Here is a 19,946-nt window from a genome sequence, read left to right on the forward strand (position 1 = left end):
AATAAAGAGTAACACAGCACACCATTTTGCATCAATTTAATTAATTAATTTAATTAATGTTTCAATAAATGAATAAAATATTACTCGAATTTACCTCCCATTCGTGTTATGAGTTCCTTCCAGTCCAGCGCCTCAACACAGACACATAAACAGGAAACAACCACTTGAGAGAGAGAGAGAGACGGACAGGAAGAAACGATGGTATTTTCCAGTCAAACAAATGGCCGCCACCTGTTGCGTTGTTCAGGACCCTGAGAAGAAAGGGAGGTCCCTCGGGCAGGTAGGTACTTAATGTCCACTCGGAGCGGTATAAGCACGCGCGATTCCTGTCGGCGTGCTGTACAGCCCCCATCAGTGGCGCGATCTTGCACTTGCAACTGGCACGGCAGCTGACTTTGCGGCTGTGACAGCAGTTTCTCTGTGACCTCTCAGTTGGTGTGGTGCAGAGTATGCGCAGTGACTGGAGGAGGTTGCTTGTGTAATCATGTAATATTCAAGCAGTATTTAGTATCATTATCTGTAATTAGGACAATCGGTACTTTTTAGCCTCTGTGGCAAGCAGATTTACATGCTCAGTGCTCTGTGACCCAGCCAGCAGGCATAGACGACATATACATACATGGGTGACCCAAAATGGTGGCTAATATATTGTACTTCATTCCATTCCTCAATGCAGAGAAGAGTTCTACCCAAGTGGGGGTGGATAGGGAAGGAGTTCTGTCTCCTGCAAACTGATTAAATAAGTGTATGCAGATTGAATTGAGCAATATATTATTATGTTACAATGATATGAATTTCGTGTCGTGAGGTCCTTCATTTCCAACAGCTCAGCACAAACGTTTTCCCACCAATTCCCAGATGGGGGAGGATGCAGAGGGGGAGAGGGAAGGGTGGGAGTTTCTCAGAAGGACAGATTAAAACTAAGGGGGCCATAAATCAACCCCTCAGGAATCAATTAACATAACAATAGGTTAAGGGGGAGGTAGAAATGTCAGGGGAGAAACCACTTATCAGAACACTAGGTTAAGGGATGCCTGGGGAGAGAAGGGTAGGGGCTTACATGAAATACTCCTAGCAGAACAATATGTTAAGGTGAATAGGAGAGGGAAGGGTGATTTAATTGATGAATTTAATTAATTAGCGTATCAGTATGATATAAAAAATGTGCCTTTAATCCACTCCTCCACTTACCCACTACTCACATGTTCATCATACCTCACAGTGCGCCCCAGGACCAAACACTCAGGGACAAAGAACATCTTAAAATAACGACGTCCACTTTCACTGATGTATTCAGAAACACCATGACCAGCAAGTTACACAATGTGTTCTACATGCACGCTAGCCACACTTCCCACAATCAACTATATAACGATGCCTCGAAACTGGCTGACATAACCATATGTTTTCATGTAATATGAGACAGTATACTTATTTCGTACAAGTGGCATGGCTTCTCGCTTCTCTCATCACCACCTGGTAAACAAAGGATTTGGTGTTCACTAGCCACCACATGGTACACAACATCTCGAATTTATCAAGTATTTCCTCTCTAGGAAGTTAAGAACCCACAACACATTATCGCGGAAGAAGTTCCTAAAGAGTTACGAAATACGCGAAAGAGGAGTGAATTAACACCAAATAACATAGCAAGAAACTGGAATCAATGTCAGGGCATGTGGCAGAGCACACAAAACCAGACTGGTGTCAGTGTCTTGGCATGCTAATTTATGAAACACTATGTTCAGAACACACCATGGTCAACACTGCAAGACAATCCATCTGTGGAATGAACGAACTAGATAATATTAAAACTGAATAATTGGCTGAGGTCCACGTGGGATTTTAAAAAGATACACACAAGAACAAAAATTTAGCTATCACTTTTGGGCCGCAGTGGACACGTCACCTGTCCGCAGATGCCAAATACGCAAATTTGAATTTTGGGCCGGTCGCACCAAACGCGCCCAGAGATGCATTCGCAGGCAGAACTTTTCTTGGCGTCGAGAGAAATGGTCAACATGGAATAGGCGCCCCACCATGATTTGCTGGCAAGAAGCAACAGCTTCACCTCTGCTGCTGCGAAGGCTTACCATGTGTGGCAGGGTTCTACTGTGCGGAACGTCAACACAGCTCCTGAGGCAACCGTCAGCAACACAGAAGGAAGACTACATTCCTCCTTTCAATAGGTACTGAAGGCAACCTCAGTGTTTGTTAATGTATAAAGCAAAACTCAGCCTGTGAAGATAAGGATTAACAGAGCTAGTTATTATACCTCGTTCTTTTTCGGCTGGTGTGCCTGCTTGGCTAAATTTAATTTTTCAGATGTTTTTCGTAAATTTAAATTGTTATAGTTCTTGTCGTGCCTTAACCAAATTCAGGTTATAACCCTCTACGGCAAGTTCGGCAAATTTGTAACACTTAAAATACACTGCTATATCTGCATTCTGAGAAGCATTTTCTCGCAGTCATCGCGCATAGCAAATTCGTAAAGGAGAAAAGAAACAGTTTGCTCGACATTCTTAAAGAACAAATACTACGAGGGTCAAAAGGTTTAAATTCTTAAATATTTTCACAGGTCAGAAAAGTATATGTCTAATATCCTGCAGCCAAAATTTAGTTCATCTATATCAATGAATACGGTTGTAACAAATATGTAACGCTACAAAATATATTACATAAACATGAATTTATATATTTTTTGTCACTATATGATTATTGTAAGCCGGCCGCGGTAGCCGAGCGTTTCTAGGCACGTCAGTCCGGAACCACGCGGCTGCTACAGTCGCAGGTTCGAATCCTGCCTCGGGCATGGATGTGTGTGCTGTCCTTAGGTTAGTTAGGTTTAAGTAGTTCTAAGTTTAGGGGACTGATGACCTCAGCTGTTAAGTCCCATAGTGCTTAGAGCCATTTGAACCATTTGATTATTGTAAGCCTAAAGTAACACAAATACAGTATTTAGAATATTTTGTCTTTATTGCTGCATAATTCTGTCCATAGAAGGTTAAAAGTTGCGATAAAGCGGCCATTGAACTTAACTACTGAATTTCAAACTGTTCTTGTTAAATTATATTTTAAACTTTTTTATTGAGATTCTTGTTCTTGTTATAGTGTATGTTGTCCTTTAATTAAATCCAAATTTTATATCTTTGGTCAAGTGGCCATTGTGGCTAATAATTAACTACATTTTAAAGTGTTTGATAAGGTGGCCGCTATGCCTAACTTCTGTAACGACCCGGCCTGGTCCGCCGCCTTACTCGTCAGTATGACTGAGATAAATGGTAGGGAAGGGCGTAAAGTCAGGCAGTGGCAGTACTGAAAGGCGTTTATTAAAGTAGTCTTATGCAGCACTTCGGCCGTTCCCACGGCCACGCTGTGTGTTTGTAACGCAGCCGATCGCGGACTGCGCTGACGCCCCGTTCCGCCGTTGTCATATCCTACCTAGCTAGCGTTTACAACGGCTGTCTGAAACTCACACACTTCCCCTCAGCGTGGAAAACTGCGGAGGTCATCACTATACTCAAACCTAACAAAAACCTGCTCCTTCCCGAAGGTGACATGCCCCAAATGGCTCTGGTTCAAATGGCTCTGAGCACTATGGGACTTAACATCTATGGTCATCAGTCCCCTAGAACTTAGAACTACTTAAACCTAACTAACCTAGGGACATCACACAACACCCAGTCATTACGAGGCAGAGAAAATCCCTGACCCCGCCGGGAATCGAACACGGGAACCCGGGCGTGGGAAGCGAGAACGCTACCGCACGACCACGAGCTGCGGACGTGACATGCCCCTTTCCCTCCTAAGAGGCCTCAGTAAAATCCTATTAATAATCCTTTCATTCCTCTGTCAGTTCCTGACTGAAAACAATTTCCTTATGCCTGAATAGTTTGGATTCTGTGCTGAGAATTCGACTATACAGAAATCCCTCCGCTTTTTAGAACATATATGAGGAGGTACTGAATAGGATTGGGGAGAAGAGGAGTTTATGGCACAACTTGACCAGAAGAAGGGATCGGTTGGTAGGACATGTTCTGAGGCATCAAGGGATCACCAATTTAGTATTGGAGGGCAGCGTGGAGGGTAAAAATCGTAGGGGGAGACCAAGAGATGAATACACTAAGCAGATTCAGAAGGATGTAGGTTGCAGTAGGTAGTGGGAGATGAAGAAGCTTGCACAGGATAGAGTAGCATGGAGAGCTGCATCAAACCAGTCTTAGGACTGAAGACCACAACAACAACAACAACATGCCTGGCCAGGGCAAGGAGATAAGCAACAAGAGCAGTGTTCCTTATCGCAGAAAAGGCATTTAGCCGCGTCTGGCACCATGGTCTAATTTACAAGCTAGATCAACTAGGATGCCCAGGACACATAATCTAGATCATTGACTCCTTTTCTGTAAGGAACGGAGACAAGTCAAGCCAGATACGGCAGATTGCGCCAGGAGTCTCGCAAGGCTCGATTTTAGGTACCGTCCTTTATACCATATACACGAATGACATTACGAGGGAGATCGGCAGATAGATTGCTCTCTGTACCGGTCATACTGCCATATACAGAAGTATTTGCAGCCTTCTCCATACACACCGGCGCCTGCAACAACTCCTCCGTAAGATTACACAGTGGTGTAAACGATGGAAGACAAAGACCTACCCCACAGAGTGTCACGCCCAAAATCAAGCTCCCTGGTCATCAACTAAAACGATTGACGACAGAGAAATGACCTGCAGAAACTCAATAATTTACGTGAGCCTTGAAAAAGATCGACGCCTAACGTGGAACAGGCATCTCACTACCGCAGCAAACAAAGACTGCGCTGTTTTCTGTACATTGTCTCCTCTGCTAAAAAGTGACGTATTAACCATTCGATGCAAAATCCTTCTCTGGCGCCAGCTCATATTTACGGTCATCTTGTATGAGTCGGAGGTATGGTCTATGGCGTCAGACACAGCTCTATCCGGACTGCAACGTCTCCAGAACAAAGATTTTCGTGTCATGTCCGGTGCTGGAAAATACATTCCCAACACATACATAAGAGACTTTTTAAGCCAACCCACCATTTACACACTTATGCAGGACAAATACGCAAAATTTTACGAAACAACACAAACTTCGCCCCGGGGTGCTAAGAGATAGGATTACCGATGGACGGAAGCTGAGATGACAGTGGAAAACAGATCTCTCTGAATACACATCCTAACACGAAGAAACACACTCTTATGACACATTTTAAACAACAAAAACATCACTGGAACGATAGAAGGAGGAACGACAGAGGGATGATTCGCCAGGAAAGACTAAGGATGTCATTCACGCAGCAGATTATTCGTGATGGGGGATATGTCACGTATGTGAAATAAAAACGAAGGCAGACAGAAGAGGGGACTGGAGTGCTACAAACCAGCCTCAGGGTTGAACACTACATAAGACGAATGATTTTTTTTATGTCTTTTTCATTAAGTGGCGTGGAAAGATGTGCACTGTACCCGGAGAAAGTTTCATGAAGGGCTACCTCAATGAATCTAGCTCTAGCCCAAAATATTTTTGAAGTAAAGCAATTATTGCAATGTACTCTATTTGGCCAACTTCAATCAGTCTAGCTTTGGACCAACAAATTGTGTAAAAATAAAAGCTATTGTAATGTACTGTATTTATATTCCTGCAGCTGGTTCTCACAACCATCTTATTTGTTACTCGAGAGCAGTTATTTTAGAGACAGAAATATTGGAAAAAAAAAACGGATTAGTCAACCAGATATTCGAGTTTCTCTGGAAGAAGCACAAAAACTACCTCATCGAATAAATAAGCCAGAAGAGACCGAGGAAAAATCTGAACGAAAGAACAAAGGAAGCAGTCCAGAAAACCTATGAAGGAGTATTGGATACAGAAGAATCTCCATAGCAAAAGTAAAAGAAACAGTAATTTACCATGATTCCAAGTGGCAGCTAGCTTGTAATAATAATTAATAAACGTGGTAAACACAGAGAGTCTATTAAAATCCAACACTACAATGATGGAACGCAGCATGGAACCCTCTAAGTGCACATTTCAATCTTGAAGGTAGAAAGCTTTGTGTGCATTTGCCTCTGAAAGGTGCAAAGTCTATTCTATAGGTAGCAGGGTATTAACCGTTTGTATATCGTGTTTCCTTTTGCACTGACGGGAAAAAATGTACAGCTTTTGCCTCGGTGGGTATGGAAAACCAGAAAAATGTTGTACTCTAGCTGGTTAGCATGTCATAGCAACAGGCATTGGTTCGAGTCGCGTATCTTATCCTTCTTCACTGAACTCTCTGACGCGCATACTAGCTGTCTGTGAATTACGTTACACAGCAAGCTCATCCATAGCGTTTATAGGTAACAAATACAGAACTTCTTGGCAGCTATCGCAAGTCAGAAAATGTCTGAAACGCTTGTAGGGATGTTGAAGGGCAGGTAGTACTGAGACATAATTGTTAAGAAAAAAATTCGATACGTCACGCCGTTTCCTACTTATTTAGCATTGAAGTTAGCCAATCAGTCGTCGAGCGTTAAAATTCAAGTTTCAGCTAACCAAACAAAGCAGGCGCTGGACAACACCGCCCCTGGTAGGCCGCTTGAATGTAAGCGCGCGACACACCGATTGGCTAACTTCAATGCTAAATAACTAGGAAACGGCGTGACGAATCGAATTTTTTTCATAACACTTATGTCTCCGTTGTTTCAGTACATCCTGCCCTGCAACATCCCTGTGTTTCAAACATTTTCTGACAATCCTATTTGTACAGAGAAACACACGCATAGTATTTGTACCCAACAAAATTTTCAGACGTTTTAATCATTTCAGTTTTGATCAGTAATGTATGGGTGTGTTACATCTAGTACATCTGACACTCAAAAACTATCGCATATTGAGATAAAGACATCTTGAAACTTCCTAGCAGATTAAAATTTTGTGCCCCACCGAGATTCTTCATTCTCTAACAAAAATCTTGATAGTGAAAAGAGCATTTTGGATATCTGCAACAGGTGGTAGCCTACTTGCTGTCCACTGTAAGCCCTGCAAAGATTTTCGATGTAAAGGGCGTAGCTAAAAATATATTTATTTACTTATTGTTTGCTTAAACATACCAGACTGGGACCATAAGATCATATGTTACATCCATCCATCCATCCATTAAATATTACGTAACATTCACAATTATAATAACTTTTCATTAGAAGTAATAATAATTCGAAATAATAATAATAATAATAATAATAAAACAAAGAACATAAAAAATTATATTCATTAATTTAGCAAATTTGGAGCTGTGTTTAATACTATCAGAAGCGGAACGGAGAATGAAAGAGGGGCATGTTGAAATGACAGTGACAATGGCTATTACGAAGGAACAGAATTTCAATAGAGAACATTGTAGACATGGGAAAGGGAAATGAGAGACAGTTAGGCAAATATACGATAGGGGGTGAAGCGTCAGCTGTCTCATGAAGTTTTAAAGGAATTTAATTTCCTTGATGTTTTGAGGAAGATTGTTCCAAAATCAGGTTCCCGATACGAAAAACGAGTTTGAGCAGATACCAGTGTTACATAGTTGTACAGAAACGATTTTCTTTTCTTTTTGAACTAGTAGTTATCTTGTGCTGATCATATAATAGAGTAAGAATTGAGGGAAAATAAGACAGAGTGCGCTAATTGACTAGACAGTAGATGTATGAACACTTACGAGGTGTGGCTAGAAAAAAACCGGACTAGTACTGGTGAAACAATAAAACGAATGCAATAAGGCTGAAAGTCGCGTGGCCTGTCACGTGACTCTCGCTCCGCCTACTGCTCGAGTTTCATCTGCCTCCTGCACTCAGTCTGCCCGTGGCGTCTGTTTTAAGTAGTTGACGTTTTGTCTGTGCGTCGGAAAATGTTGAGTGTACAGAAAGAACAGCGTGTTAACATCAAATTTTGTTTCAAACTAGGAAAATCTGCAAGTGAAACGTTTGTAATGTTACAACAAGTGTACGACGATGATTGTTTATCGCGAACACAAGTGTTTGAGTGGTTTAAACGATTTAAAGATGGCCGCGAAGACACCAGTGATGACACTCGCACTGGCAGACCATTGTCAGCAAAAACTGATGCAAACATTGAAAAAATCGGTAAACTTGTACGACACTTTCCTTGTCAACTCCTGTTAACTCAGACACTGCTCTGATTGTTAAACGGCGATCTTGTCCAACAAGTTTACCGATTTTTTCAATGTTTGCATCAGTTTTTGCTGACAATGGTCTGCCAGTGCGAGTGTCATCACTGGTGTCTTCGCGGCCATCATTAAATCGTTTAAACCACTCAAACACTTGTGTTCGCGATAAACAATCATCACCGTACACTTGTTGTAACATTACAAACGTTTCACTTGCAGATTTTCCTAGTTTGAAACAAAACTTGATGTTAACACGCTGTTCTTTCTGTACACTCAACATTTTCCGACGCACAGACAAAACGTCAACTACTTAAAACAGACGCCACGGGCAGACTGAGTGCAGGAGGCAGATGAAACTCGAGCAGTAGGCGGAGCGAGAGTCACGTGACAGGCCACGCGACTTTCAGCCTTATTGCATTCGTTTTATTGTTTCACCAGTACTAGTCCGGTTTTTTTCTAGCCACACCTCGTATACTGAAGATGTACAAAATGATATGCTGCAAAGATTGATTCCAGAAATAGTTGGGCAACAATAAAAGAACATGATCGGCAGGTTTGGTTGGTCCTGTTAAGACGTCCTTTTCTTTACATTACTGCACAAGGGATACATTATAATGGTATTGCTGGTAGAATTTCGTAGTTAATGCGGTTAATTACTTTTCTGTTACTGTCCTGGCTACTCAAGTTTCCTTATGTGTCACTCGAACTTTGGGCTTCGGTGGTACTGTGGGGGGTGATAGTCGCGCAAAACAAGGAGTTTGCCGGACAGGTGTGCGATGACCGTAGCGCTCGCAGAAGGGACTCCCAGTAGCCGTCAAACCTGTTCTGTCGCCGCCGTCGCTGCTGCTGCTACTGCTCCGCAACGGCTCATATGGGTCAAAGCCGCAGGCGGCACACCAGTGAACTGGGCCTTCAGCCGCAAAGTTCACACCACAGCTACTCAATGAAATGCAGACTGACTGGGGTTGCCTAAATAAAAGACACTAACCAGAATTATTTAGCGAGATGTGCAAAACGACAGAGGGGGTGCCAACAAGGTAAGGACAAAATTACGTGACATATCTCAGACATAAAACAAGAATATATATGGTGAAAAGCTCTCTGGTTACTAGCCAGGTGGCAGTGTTAAATGCCGCGACGTCTCGACGAGTGTCATATTCATAATCTTCTGGCGAAAAAATCCCGAGAGCCTTTCACCGACAGTGTACGGTGGGAGACCCTACATTCATATACGTGCATATGACGACGACAGCTGACAGAAGAGTGAAATGGGGTTCTGTAACAATAAAGAAGACGAATGGATTTTTAAAAATTTCTTTCTTCATGAAGTGTCATGGAAAGATATGCACTGGACCTGGAAGAAGTTTCGTAAATGAAAACTTCACTGAATCTAGATTTGGACCAAAGTATTTTTTGAAGTAAATGCAATTGCAATGTATTGCATAGGGGCAACTTCAATCAGGCAATGCAGACCAAAAATCGTCGAATATGGGAAATAATCAGGTAGTCTCTAGTTTTGGTATAGTGGTTCGTGGGAATGCCACGAGTAACATACTAAAATTCCAACGTGTTGAGGCATTAATGTGGTGTGGGGGTGCCTTTAAAGATCTCTTTTGCACGATTTTATTGAATAACTCGAGAACCGGGATATCTAGCGAAAACTTACACTATGTGATCGAAAGTATCAGGACACCCCCAAGAAACATATGTTTTTCATATTAGGTGCATTTTTCTGCCCGCTATTCCTTATCAAAGACCTCAGTAGTCATTAGGCCTTGTGAGAGAGCAGAATGGGGTGCTCCGCGGAAGTTACAGATTTCGAACGTGGTCAGGTGATTGGGTGTCACTCGTGTCATACGTTTGCACGCGAGCTCTCCACACTGCTTAACATCCCTAGGTCCATCGTTTCCGATGTAATAGTGAAATGGAAACGTGATGGGACACGTACAGCGCAAAAGCCCACAGGCCGACCTCGTCTGTTGACTGTCAGAGACCGCCGACAATTGAAGAGGGTTATAATGTATAATTGGCAGACATCTATCCACACAGGAATTCCAAACTGCATCAGTATCCACTGCAAGTACTATGACAGGCGTGAGGTGAGAAAATTAGGATTCATGGTCCAGAGGCTGCTCACAAGCCACACACCACGCCGGTAAATGCCAAAGGACGCCTCGCTTGATGTAACGAGAGTAAACATTGGATGATTGAACAGTGGAAAAACGTTGTGTGGAGTGACGAATCACGGTACACAATGTGGCGCATCATGGTAGGGCGTGGGTATGGCGAATGCCCGGTGAACGTCATCTGCCGGCTTGTGTAGTGCCAACAGTAATATTTTTTAAGTGATGTAGTTGTTATGGTCATGTTTTTTTATGGAGGGAGCCTGCACCCCTTGTTTTGCATGACACTATCACAGTACAGGCCTACACTGATGTTTTAAGCACCTTCTTGCTTTCCACTGTTGAAGAGCAATTCCAACCTTCCAGCATCTGAGTGAACGTATGCCTGCGAGAGTTGAAGCTGTCATCAAGGCTAAGGGCGGGCCAACACCGTATTGAATTCCAGCATTACCAGTGGAGAGCACCAAGAACTTGTAACTCATTTTCAGGCAGGTGTCCGGATACTTTTGATCACATAGTGTATCTCCGCCCGAATTTTACCCATAAATTTCTTGCAGTAAAGATCCTACTCATCTTTTCTCCGGAACCAATAGTTCGGACGAAGAGAGCAAGAGGAAACTGAAAATCTTGGGAGGCGCGCATAGGATGTAGCTTAGGTGGTGCTTATTGATTAATTTGTGGTAGTTTTCCGACTTGACAGATCACAAGCGCCCTTTCATCAAGTTGTTCGTCTCGATTTCCTCTATATCACTGAGGTACTTTGTAAACAATTATAGGTAACACCCCTGTACATAGTAAAACATAAAAGCTGTTTTTTTATATTCCCAGATTTTACGTTTTCCCGCCATTTACGTTATTTTCTGTTGGTCTCATAATCTACATCCACATCTACATCCATACTCTGCAAACTCCTATGAAATGCGTGGTGGAGGGTACGTTCAATAGTACCTGTGGTGAGGGCTGTTTCCGTTTCCACCCACATATGGAGCGTGGGAAGAATGACTGTTTAAACGCCTCTATGCGTGCTGTGATTAATTTAAGCAAAGTCGGGACGGGAGCGAGACGTAGGGGGTTGTACTATATTCCTAGGGTTATCATTTAAAGCCAGTTCTGGAAACTTTGTAAGCATGTTTTCTCGGCATAGTTAGCACCTGTCTTCAACAGTCTGCCAGTTGAGCTTCTTCAGCATCCCTGTGACTCCCACGGTTCAAACAAATCTTTGGCCATTCGTGCTACCCTTCTCTGTATGTGGTCAGTATCCACTTTTGTTTTATTCGGTAACGGCCCACCACACTCGAGCAATATTCTAGGATGGGTCAAATGAGTGATTTGCAAGCAATCATTTTTATAAACTGATTGCATTTGTCCAGTCTCCTACCAATAAACCGAAGTCTACCACCTGCTTTACCCATGACTGAGCCCATGCGATCATTCCACTTCATATACCTATGGAGTGTTATACCCTGTGTTTGTATGAATTGACCTATTCCATCTGTGACTCATTAATGTTATACTCAGATGACACTAAGTTTTTTCGTTTTGTTAAGTGCATATTTTTATGAATACTTAAAGCAAACTGCCGATATTTGCATCCCTTTAAGATATTATCAAGTTTTGATTGAATATTTATGCAGCTTCTTCCAGTCAGTACTTCATTACAGATATCTGCATCGTCTGCAAAAGCCTGATGTTACTTTTAATATTGTCCAAAATGTCATTAATATAAATCATAAACAGCATGGTTCCCAACAGATATCGCTGGGGCACACCCAGAGTTACTCCTACATCCGTTGATGAATCTCTATCCAAGATAACGCGCTGGGTCTTACCTACTAAAGAACCCCGTACCCAGTCGTAAACTTCACTTAGCCTCCCATACGATCGTACTTTTGATAAGAAGTGTAGATGTGGTACTAATTCAAAAGCTTTTCAGAAATCAAGCAAACACTGCATGTTCAAGATTGCCTTGATCTAAACCTTTCAGCATGTCATGTGGGAAAACTGCGATCTGGGTTTCACATAATCGATGTTTTCGGAATCCATGTTGGCTTGCATGCAGGAAGTCATTTTGAACGTTAAGCCCTATTCCCTCTATGCATTGGTTTCCTAACGTTAAAAATTGTTTGAGAGCATAAAAACAAATATGAATGTTGACTTTGCGTAATATGTACCACTCATGCAGTGAACGGAGCTGTATTGCAATTAACAATTCCGAAAGCAAACGAGTCATTACATTCAACTGTGCAGTGTTGGTCAAATTCACTTTCAGTGCCGTGAAAGCTCCGTTGACCGCTCTTCTACAATTATTTGTTTAATAAGTGCGAATAACATTCCAAGTGACATCCCCCATTACGGAGTAAGCGTATCAAAGGTGGGCCTTGTAACACCTCCGATTATTTATCCCGACCTGATCTGATCGAATAGCAGCCCAATAATTATTATTAATGTGACCGTGTACCTAATGGGGCTGGCAATCGGAATTGACTGCTACGGAAGTTGTTACTTTCCAGTTCGCCCTTCTCAATGCTGTAATAATGAAATGTCTGGTAACAAGAAAAACACCATCACAGTTTCACTAATTACGAACCTATATTCGTCTCAAAAACACAAAAAGGAGGAGACAGCCACTGCCTTCGTCATACATATCTAATTACGGCTAATCTCAGCACAGGCTTCTTCATTTTCCATTATCATCACACGCTAATCCATCACTGCATCCAACACTGCAATCCAACACTGCAATCCAAGGTGATGCCGGCGCGGTAGGCGCGAAACCAAAATATCGGCACTAGAAATGTCACTGACCACTTCCGTAATGATACTTCTTCACTTTCCCGGTATTATTTCTAGTACAAAGGGGTCTAACCACGGCGATGGCGACTCCATTCTCCGTTAAAGCCTTGCATTACAACAACTGGCCTCCACCCTCGCTCTACCCGCAACATGGCACACGCTCAACTCCACACTCGCTCTCGCAACACGACACAATCGATTGTTCGCCCTATCGACCTGTGCCGAGTGCAAATTTATAGTAAGGGCCTACAGACCCCTTACAGCCTACACTGCTTCAGACAAGATACAGAAGCTGCAAGGGCTACGGTACGTACCCTTACGTCGAGCGTTACAAGTCCTAGAGGGTGTCTCATCCTTCCTCCGGTGATGCGAGATTCTGGGGACCAATCATTACCTACCGTGTCGTACATCTTGAAATCGACACATTCGGAAACTAGGAACGTATGAAAGGTACGAAGCCTGGGAACGCAGGCAGCCCTTGTGGCTGGAAGGGGTCAGAGACCACTCACTTCCAAGTCATTATCATTTCAACCTGTTGAATCCAAGCCATCATTATCTCGCTAATCACCTATCACTGATCAGTTATGGTCATGTCATATTGCTCAGTGCCTGGATTGCTAATGTCATACTCCGTCGTGCAATATTAAAGTAAATGCCGTCTGATAATAGCCAATTGAGGTTTATGAAGGTGTGTGCACCTAGTGACGTGGGAACAGTGAGGGTGACTTTTTTGTCATGGATATCCTTCGTAATGGAACCGAGTCCACAAGCAGTTCCGTCGATCGGCTGATCGGGAACTTCATTTCATTCTACTACAGCTTATTAGTAATGCCCAGAATTTGTTGACATGTAATATTTCTTCCCTTATGGGCTATGCATTGTTCAGAAATACTAAATATCGAATATTGTGTCCACAGAACTGTAAATTTAATTTTATGTTGTTTGTCCTGTCACTTTTGTCTATATCACTTTAGAGATTTTACAAAATTTTCCACGTTTTTGGGTATAACGACCATTTATCACACGACAATTTATTCTTTTTATGTTGTCAGGAATGAACAAACCATGCGTCTCTAGGAAAAACGCAACAATGTGTCTCAAGAATGTAACAGTACATATCGAAAATAAATTCACGGTTTATCTGCTTGTTAACATTGTCGCGTCTCTTGATTTTGTTAGCTTGTACCTGGTGCTGTTGTTGTGGTCTTCAGCACGAAGACAGGTTTAACACGGCTCTCCATGCTACTCTATCCCGCACAAGCCCGTTCAAATAACTACGGAAACCTACAACATTCTGAATCTGCTTATTCTATTCATCACTTGCCCTCTATGAATTCCACTCCCCCCTCCCCCAACACTTCCCTCTGGTACTAAACTGGTGATCCCTCGATTTTTCAGAATGTATCCTATCGACCGATCCCCACTTTCATCAAGTTGTGCCACAAATTTCCTGTCTCTCCAGTTTTATTCAGTACCTCCTCATTTGTTATATGATCTAGCCATCTAACTTTCAACATTCTTGTGTAGCACCATGTTTCAAAAGTCTCTCTTCTGCTCTTGTTTATCGTCCTGATTTCATTTCCATAATGGCTACACGCAATGGAACTAATTTCAGAAACGTTTTCTTGTACGTTAAATCTATATTCATTGTTAACAAACTTCTCTCTTTCAGAAACGCTTTTCTTACCGTTGCGCTTACATTTTTTTACATTCTCTCTGCTTCGCCCATCATCAGTTATTTTGCCGTCCAAATAGCGAAACTCATCTACTACTTTAGGTGTTCGTTCTCTAATCAAGTGCCCTCGGCATCACCTTATTTAATTCGACTACATTCCATTATCCTTGCTCTGCTCTTGTTGATGTTCATCTTATATTCTCGACCATTCCCGTCCATTCCGTTCAACTGCTCTTCCAAGACTTTTGCTCTCTCTGACAGAATTACATTGTCATCGACAAACCTCAAGGTTTTTATTTCTTCTCCCTGAACTGTAATTCCTATCACAACTTTCCCTTTGGTTTGCTTTACTGCTTGCACAGTGTCCAGACTGAATAACATCTGCGATATTCAACAACCCTGACTCACTTCCTTCTCAACCACTGCTTCCCTTTCATGCCCCTCGGCTGCTACAACTGCCATCCGGTTTCTGTACAAGTTATAAATAGCCTTTCGCTCCCTGTATTTATCACTGCTACTTCCATAATTTTAAAGAGTGTATTCCAGTCAACAGTGCCAAAAGTTTTTTTGTAAGTCTACAAATGCTATAAAAGTAGGTTTGCCTTTTATTAAGCTACCCTCTAAAATAAATCATACGGTCTGTATTGTCCTGTGTGTTCCTACATTTCTTCAGACTCCAAATTGATCTTCTCCGTGGTCGGCATCTAGCAGTTCCTTCCATTCTTCTGTAAAGAATTCTTTATGGTATTTTGCATCCATGACCCGTTAAACTGATAGTTCGCTAATATGACACATGTCAGCCTCTCAGAACCCGATTTCTTTGGAATTGAAATTATTATATTCTTCCAAGAGTCTGAGGGGTAGTTCACCTGTCTCATACATCTTGCACACCAGATGGAAGAGTGTTGTCATGGCTGACTCTCCCAAGACTACCGGTAGTTCTGACGGAATGTCGTCTACTCCCGGGACCTTGTTTCGACTTGGGTCTTTCGGTGCTCTGTCATATTCTTCTCGCAGTATCATATCTCCCAGATATGGGTACTGAAACAAAAATCTCGGTATACTGTATCGATATTGTATCAAACATAATGTCTTTGGTGAAGTATCGATTTTTGTTTGTCCATTTTTGTCTTTATTTTTGAAACTAAAAGAAAATATCAGATTTTACGCCCAAGTTGTCTTCGGAAATGTTGAAAAACCTTATACCTACAAGCACATGTTGATCTACCGCAGATAGTCCCTCACTTTCAAGAAGGCCTGCATGCCAACTGCGCATACATTGCAACAACTCTAGAATGGCCATAATGAAATTTTCGTACCCCTTCCAGGACTGAGCTTCCTTAAAGGAAAACATAGCGATTTTAAATTAATTATTCTTTTTGTGTTTTCAGTTCCAACCTGCTATAGAGTTTTCATTATTCTAGATCATTTCACAACCAACCTTGTGTATGTTTGCTATTATTTTTGCATTTTATCGATATTTTCATATCATTTTAGTGATAGTTTTCCGGGTCGTTTACTTCGTAAAAGTCCGAGCCCTGCCGGTAGAGGTCCTTTTTGATAAACTAAGTAAATTTTCAATAAGGGCATGTCCCCCACTGGCAATCCCCACTGGTTGTGAAGGAGAGTCGAAATTTCTGTTGAAAGTATATTACTCAAATAATGCAAAACAGCAAACATCGCGTCTCTTCGCAGACTGCCTACAGCCAACCAGATAATATATTTTACAAAACACAATTTGTAATGTTCACTGTCGTCGGTTCTCTCCAGTAGCGCAGCCTCCTCACCATTCCAGAATTCCAGTCAGAGCAACGGTAGTATTGCAACTCCCGCTGCTTCTACTACAACTGCTACTTACGAATAACAATAAAAACGTTAGCTTTGCCACGTATAATAATAATAATAATAATAATAATGATAATACTTTGACAATAAAAACAAAGATATCGATGTAACTACTTATTGTTGTTGTTGTTGTCTTCAGTCCTGAGACTGGTTTGATGCAGCAATTACTGAAGTTATTACTGCTCCACCATTCATTTATGGCAGCAATGGAGGAAATGCTGCAGAGAAGTACAAATATTTTTTTTTGTCAATCAGACGTAATGCACTGCAGGAAAACACATAATAAAGTAACAACAGAAAAGTTTAAAATTTTTAATAATAGCAATTTACCTAACTACTTGTAATAATAATAATAATAATAATAATAATAATAATAATAATAATAATACCTTAGCTATAGAAACAAAGACAACAATGTACCTAGTTGTTACTGAAGTTATTATTGTGGCACCATTTGTTTATGGCAACTATGCGAGGTGCTGGGGTGGAGAAGAGTTTGTACCTCCTTAATTCAGAGGAGTTTTGCCTGAGAACTATACATGCACTCGACCCCCTCCTTACATACCACCAAATTGATTATGTGCGCAACGGTAACGGAAGAAAATGATGGTGGACCCTGCTAGTTGGTAAAATAAGGAGTGCACACTCACAATAATTTAATAAAAATCGTAATCAACTCAGAAAAAAAGAGAACTTTATCATAATAAATAAACATTAAATGGGATTCTGCATATGTATACGAACTGACATGCGGATTAAATATCACAATGAGATTTATTATATATCAGAACATAAATGCACATCATTGTCAACAAACAGTAGGTTAAAGGATAGGGTATACTGAAATATTATGAGAATAAGAGTTGGCTCGAGAACAAGGGACTCCTACTCTCTGTGATGCAATAGATTGATGATAATGACTGGCGGTCCTAATGAATGAATCAAATACTAATCTCCCGACTATATAGCAGTATCGCAATTAGTGGTGAGAGTTCAAATGGGATCACATGGAGAAACAAGCAAGGTCGACTTGTAGCAAAGCGAACGCGCGTGCTGCTGAGGAATTCACTATAAAATTGATAAGGTCCTATAATGCCGGAGCCGCAAAATACTGCACCAGTACTGAAATCTGCAGCACGTCGTCGGTAGGCAGCGTCCTAATGATGTAGGCGCCGACTTCTGCCGTGCAGCAACCCTGTGTCAACCCCTGGCCGCGAAGGCTGTCCGAGAATTCTGAGTTCTTCCGAAAACGAGCTACCAAGTCGCAAGTCCGTCCGACTCCGTTGAAGATCAGATCCCGAATCCCCTTCTCTGATGCGATGCAAGCAGCGAAGCCAGCATTGTTCAACTCCCTACTCTCCTCGCATCAGCATTCAGTTCTGATTCCAAAATTCCCCCACACTGTCTCAGAACATCATTCGCGCCAATAGCGACCGTTCCCTCCCATTTCGAGAAGGGTTTATGACGTCAACTAGCCTCAGTTTAAGTTGCTGCCTCTGCTATTCAGCTGAGGGAACTGAACTTGCCGTTTGACCGGCTATGAAAACAACCTGCCTAGACCACCGGCCATCGGGCGCCAGACAGTCACACCCAGCAGGTCACAGACCTCAAGTATTCTAAGAATCAAGAGGACAATGCAGTCAGTCGGTGCCAGCAGTCTTCGTTCCGGACCCGCCGGAACGGTAAACACACAAACTGCGGCGATACTCAGACGTCTCGCAGGTCGTTTCGCCCTGCATACAATAGGCGAAACTCGACCGACGTCAATCGTTCGGTCAGGCGCTTAAGCCTGTTGTACGAACCCCTCAGAATTCAGGGAAGTGCAACCCCCAACCGGAAACGCAGTGTGCTGCGTCCTCCGATGCTCTCCTCGCACAGGCCACCCATGGAACTAACCCAACATATATAGGAAAGTATTTTTTGAGCTCTCAGTACAAATAATCTCATTACAATAACCTTATTCGGTCTGTTACTACCGTGCAATGACACAGAACATTAATAAAATTGGTGAAAATGAGAGGAGATATGCAAATGAGGGCATGGAACCTCTCAGCTATGGAGGAAACCGTATCGAGACAACACAGATGTTTTTTTGGTCAACCAAATGTAATACACTGCTGGAAACCACACAATAAAATAACAACAGAGAAACTTAAAATTATTAATAATACTAGCGAATATGATTATTCAAATGGTTCAAATGGCTCTGAGCACTATGGGACTTAACATCTATGGTCATCAGTCCCCTAGAACTTAGAACTACTTAAACCTAACTAACCTAAGGACAGCACACAACACCCAGCCATCACGAGGCAGAGAAAATCCCTGACCCCGCCGGGAATCGAACCCGGGAACCCGGGCGTGGGAAGCGAGAACGCTACCGCACGACCACGAGATGCGGGCTATATGATTATTACTGAATTTATTATTGCGCTACCATTTCTTTAAGGGAGCGAAACATAAAGCCATATAGAGACAGTTCAGACTTTTTTGTGCAACCAAATGAAACAAACTGCAGGGAAACACACAGTAAAGCAACAATACAGAAGCTTAAAATTTTCAACTTGCTGAGGGGAAAAAAAAGAAAGAAAGAAAGAAAGAATTATGTAAGTACCTTGGAAAGTAACAACTTATTGTGAGTGCTTTACCATCAAATATCACTGAAAATAGTTGAAACTGATGGAAGCAGGAATAGGGATTTAGAGCTAAATCCCTTGGAAAATAATGTAACAATTTCCTGAACAAAGTCAGTGCAGTTTTTCCATCGCATGCTCTATCGTCTCTACAAAGCCACTTATTATGATTTACGCATTTTTATCCATTTGTGTAGGTCAGATAAAATTGAGTCTACGGGGGCATCTCTTAAAACTAAAGAGACATTCCTTGTAGAAAAGCCAGCGAGAAGTTAATGGGTTAACGAAACAAAATCTAACTAAACTCTGTTAATGGCATACATCGTTAAACACTCGACTAACTCTTGTGAAATGAATGTGTAATTTTATTCTGTTGGTGTATTCCTCAAATATAATAATTCGGCAGTTTTGTTACCCTTTACGCTCTGTTCAAACATTGTGAGCAATTTTTGTCGCTCGTTAATTCTAAGAAAAATACGAGGGAGAGCGGCGTCTGTTTGGTCTACTATTTAAAGCCGACAAGTGGCGTGCTAAAAATTTGTGGAGCACAGCTCAAACAGTATTTTTTTCTCTTCTCTCCCCCCTAACTGTCCAAGGCTAGCCAAACGGAGAGCCCAAAAGAGAGAGGCAGAAAAAAAGGGCTCGGTAAATATTAGACTTGCTCGCCACCGGCCTTAAATTACTGTATTTCCCGAGCAAG

Source organism: Schistocerca nitens, chromosome 2 (genome assembly GCF_023898315.1).
Source record: "Schistocerca nitens isolate TAMUIC-IGC-003100 chromosome 2, iqSchNite1.1, whole genome shotgun sequence".
In the NCBI taxonomy this organism is placed as follows: domain Eukaryota; kingdom Metazoa; phylum Arthropoda; class Insecta; order Orthoptera; family Acrididae; genus Schistocerca; species Schistocerca nitens.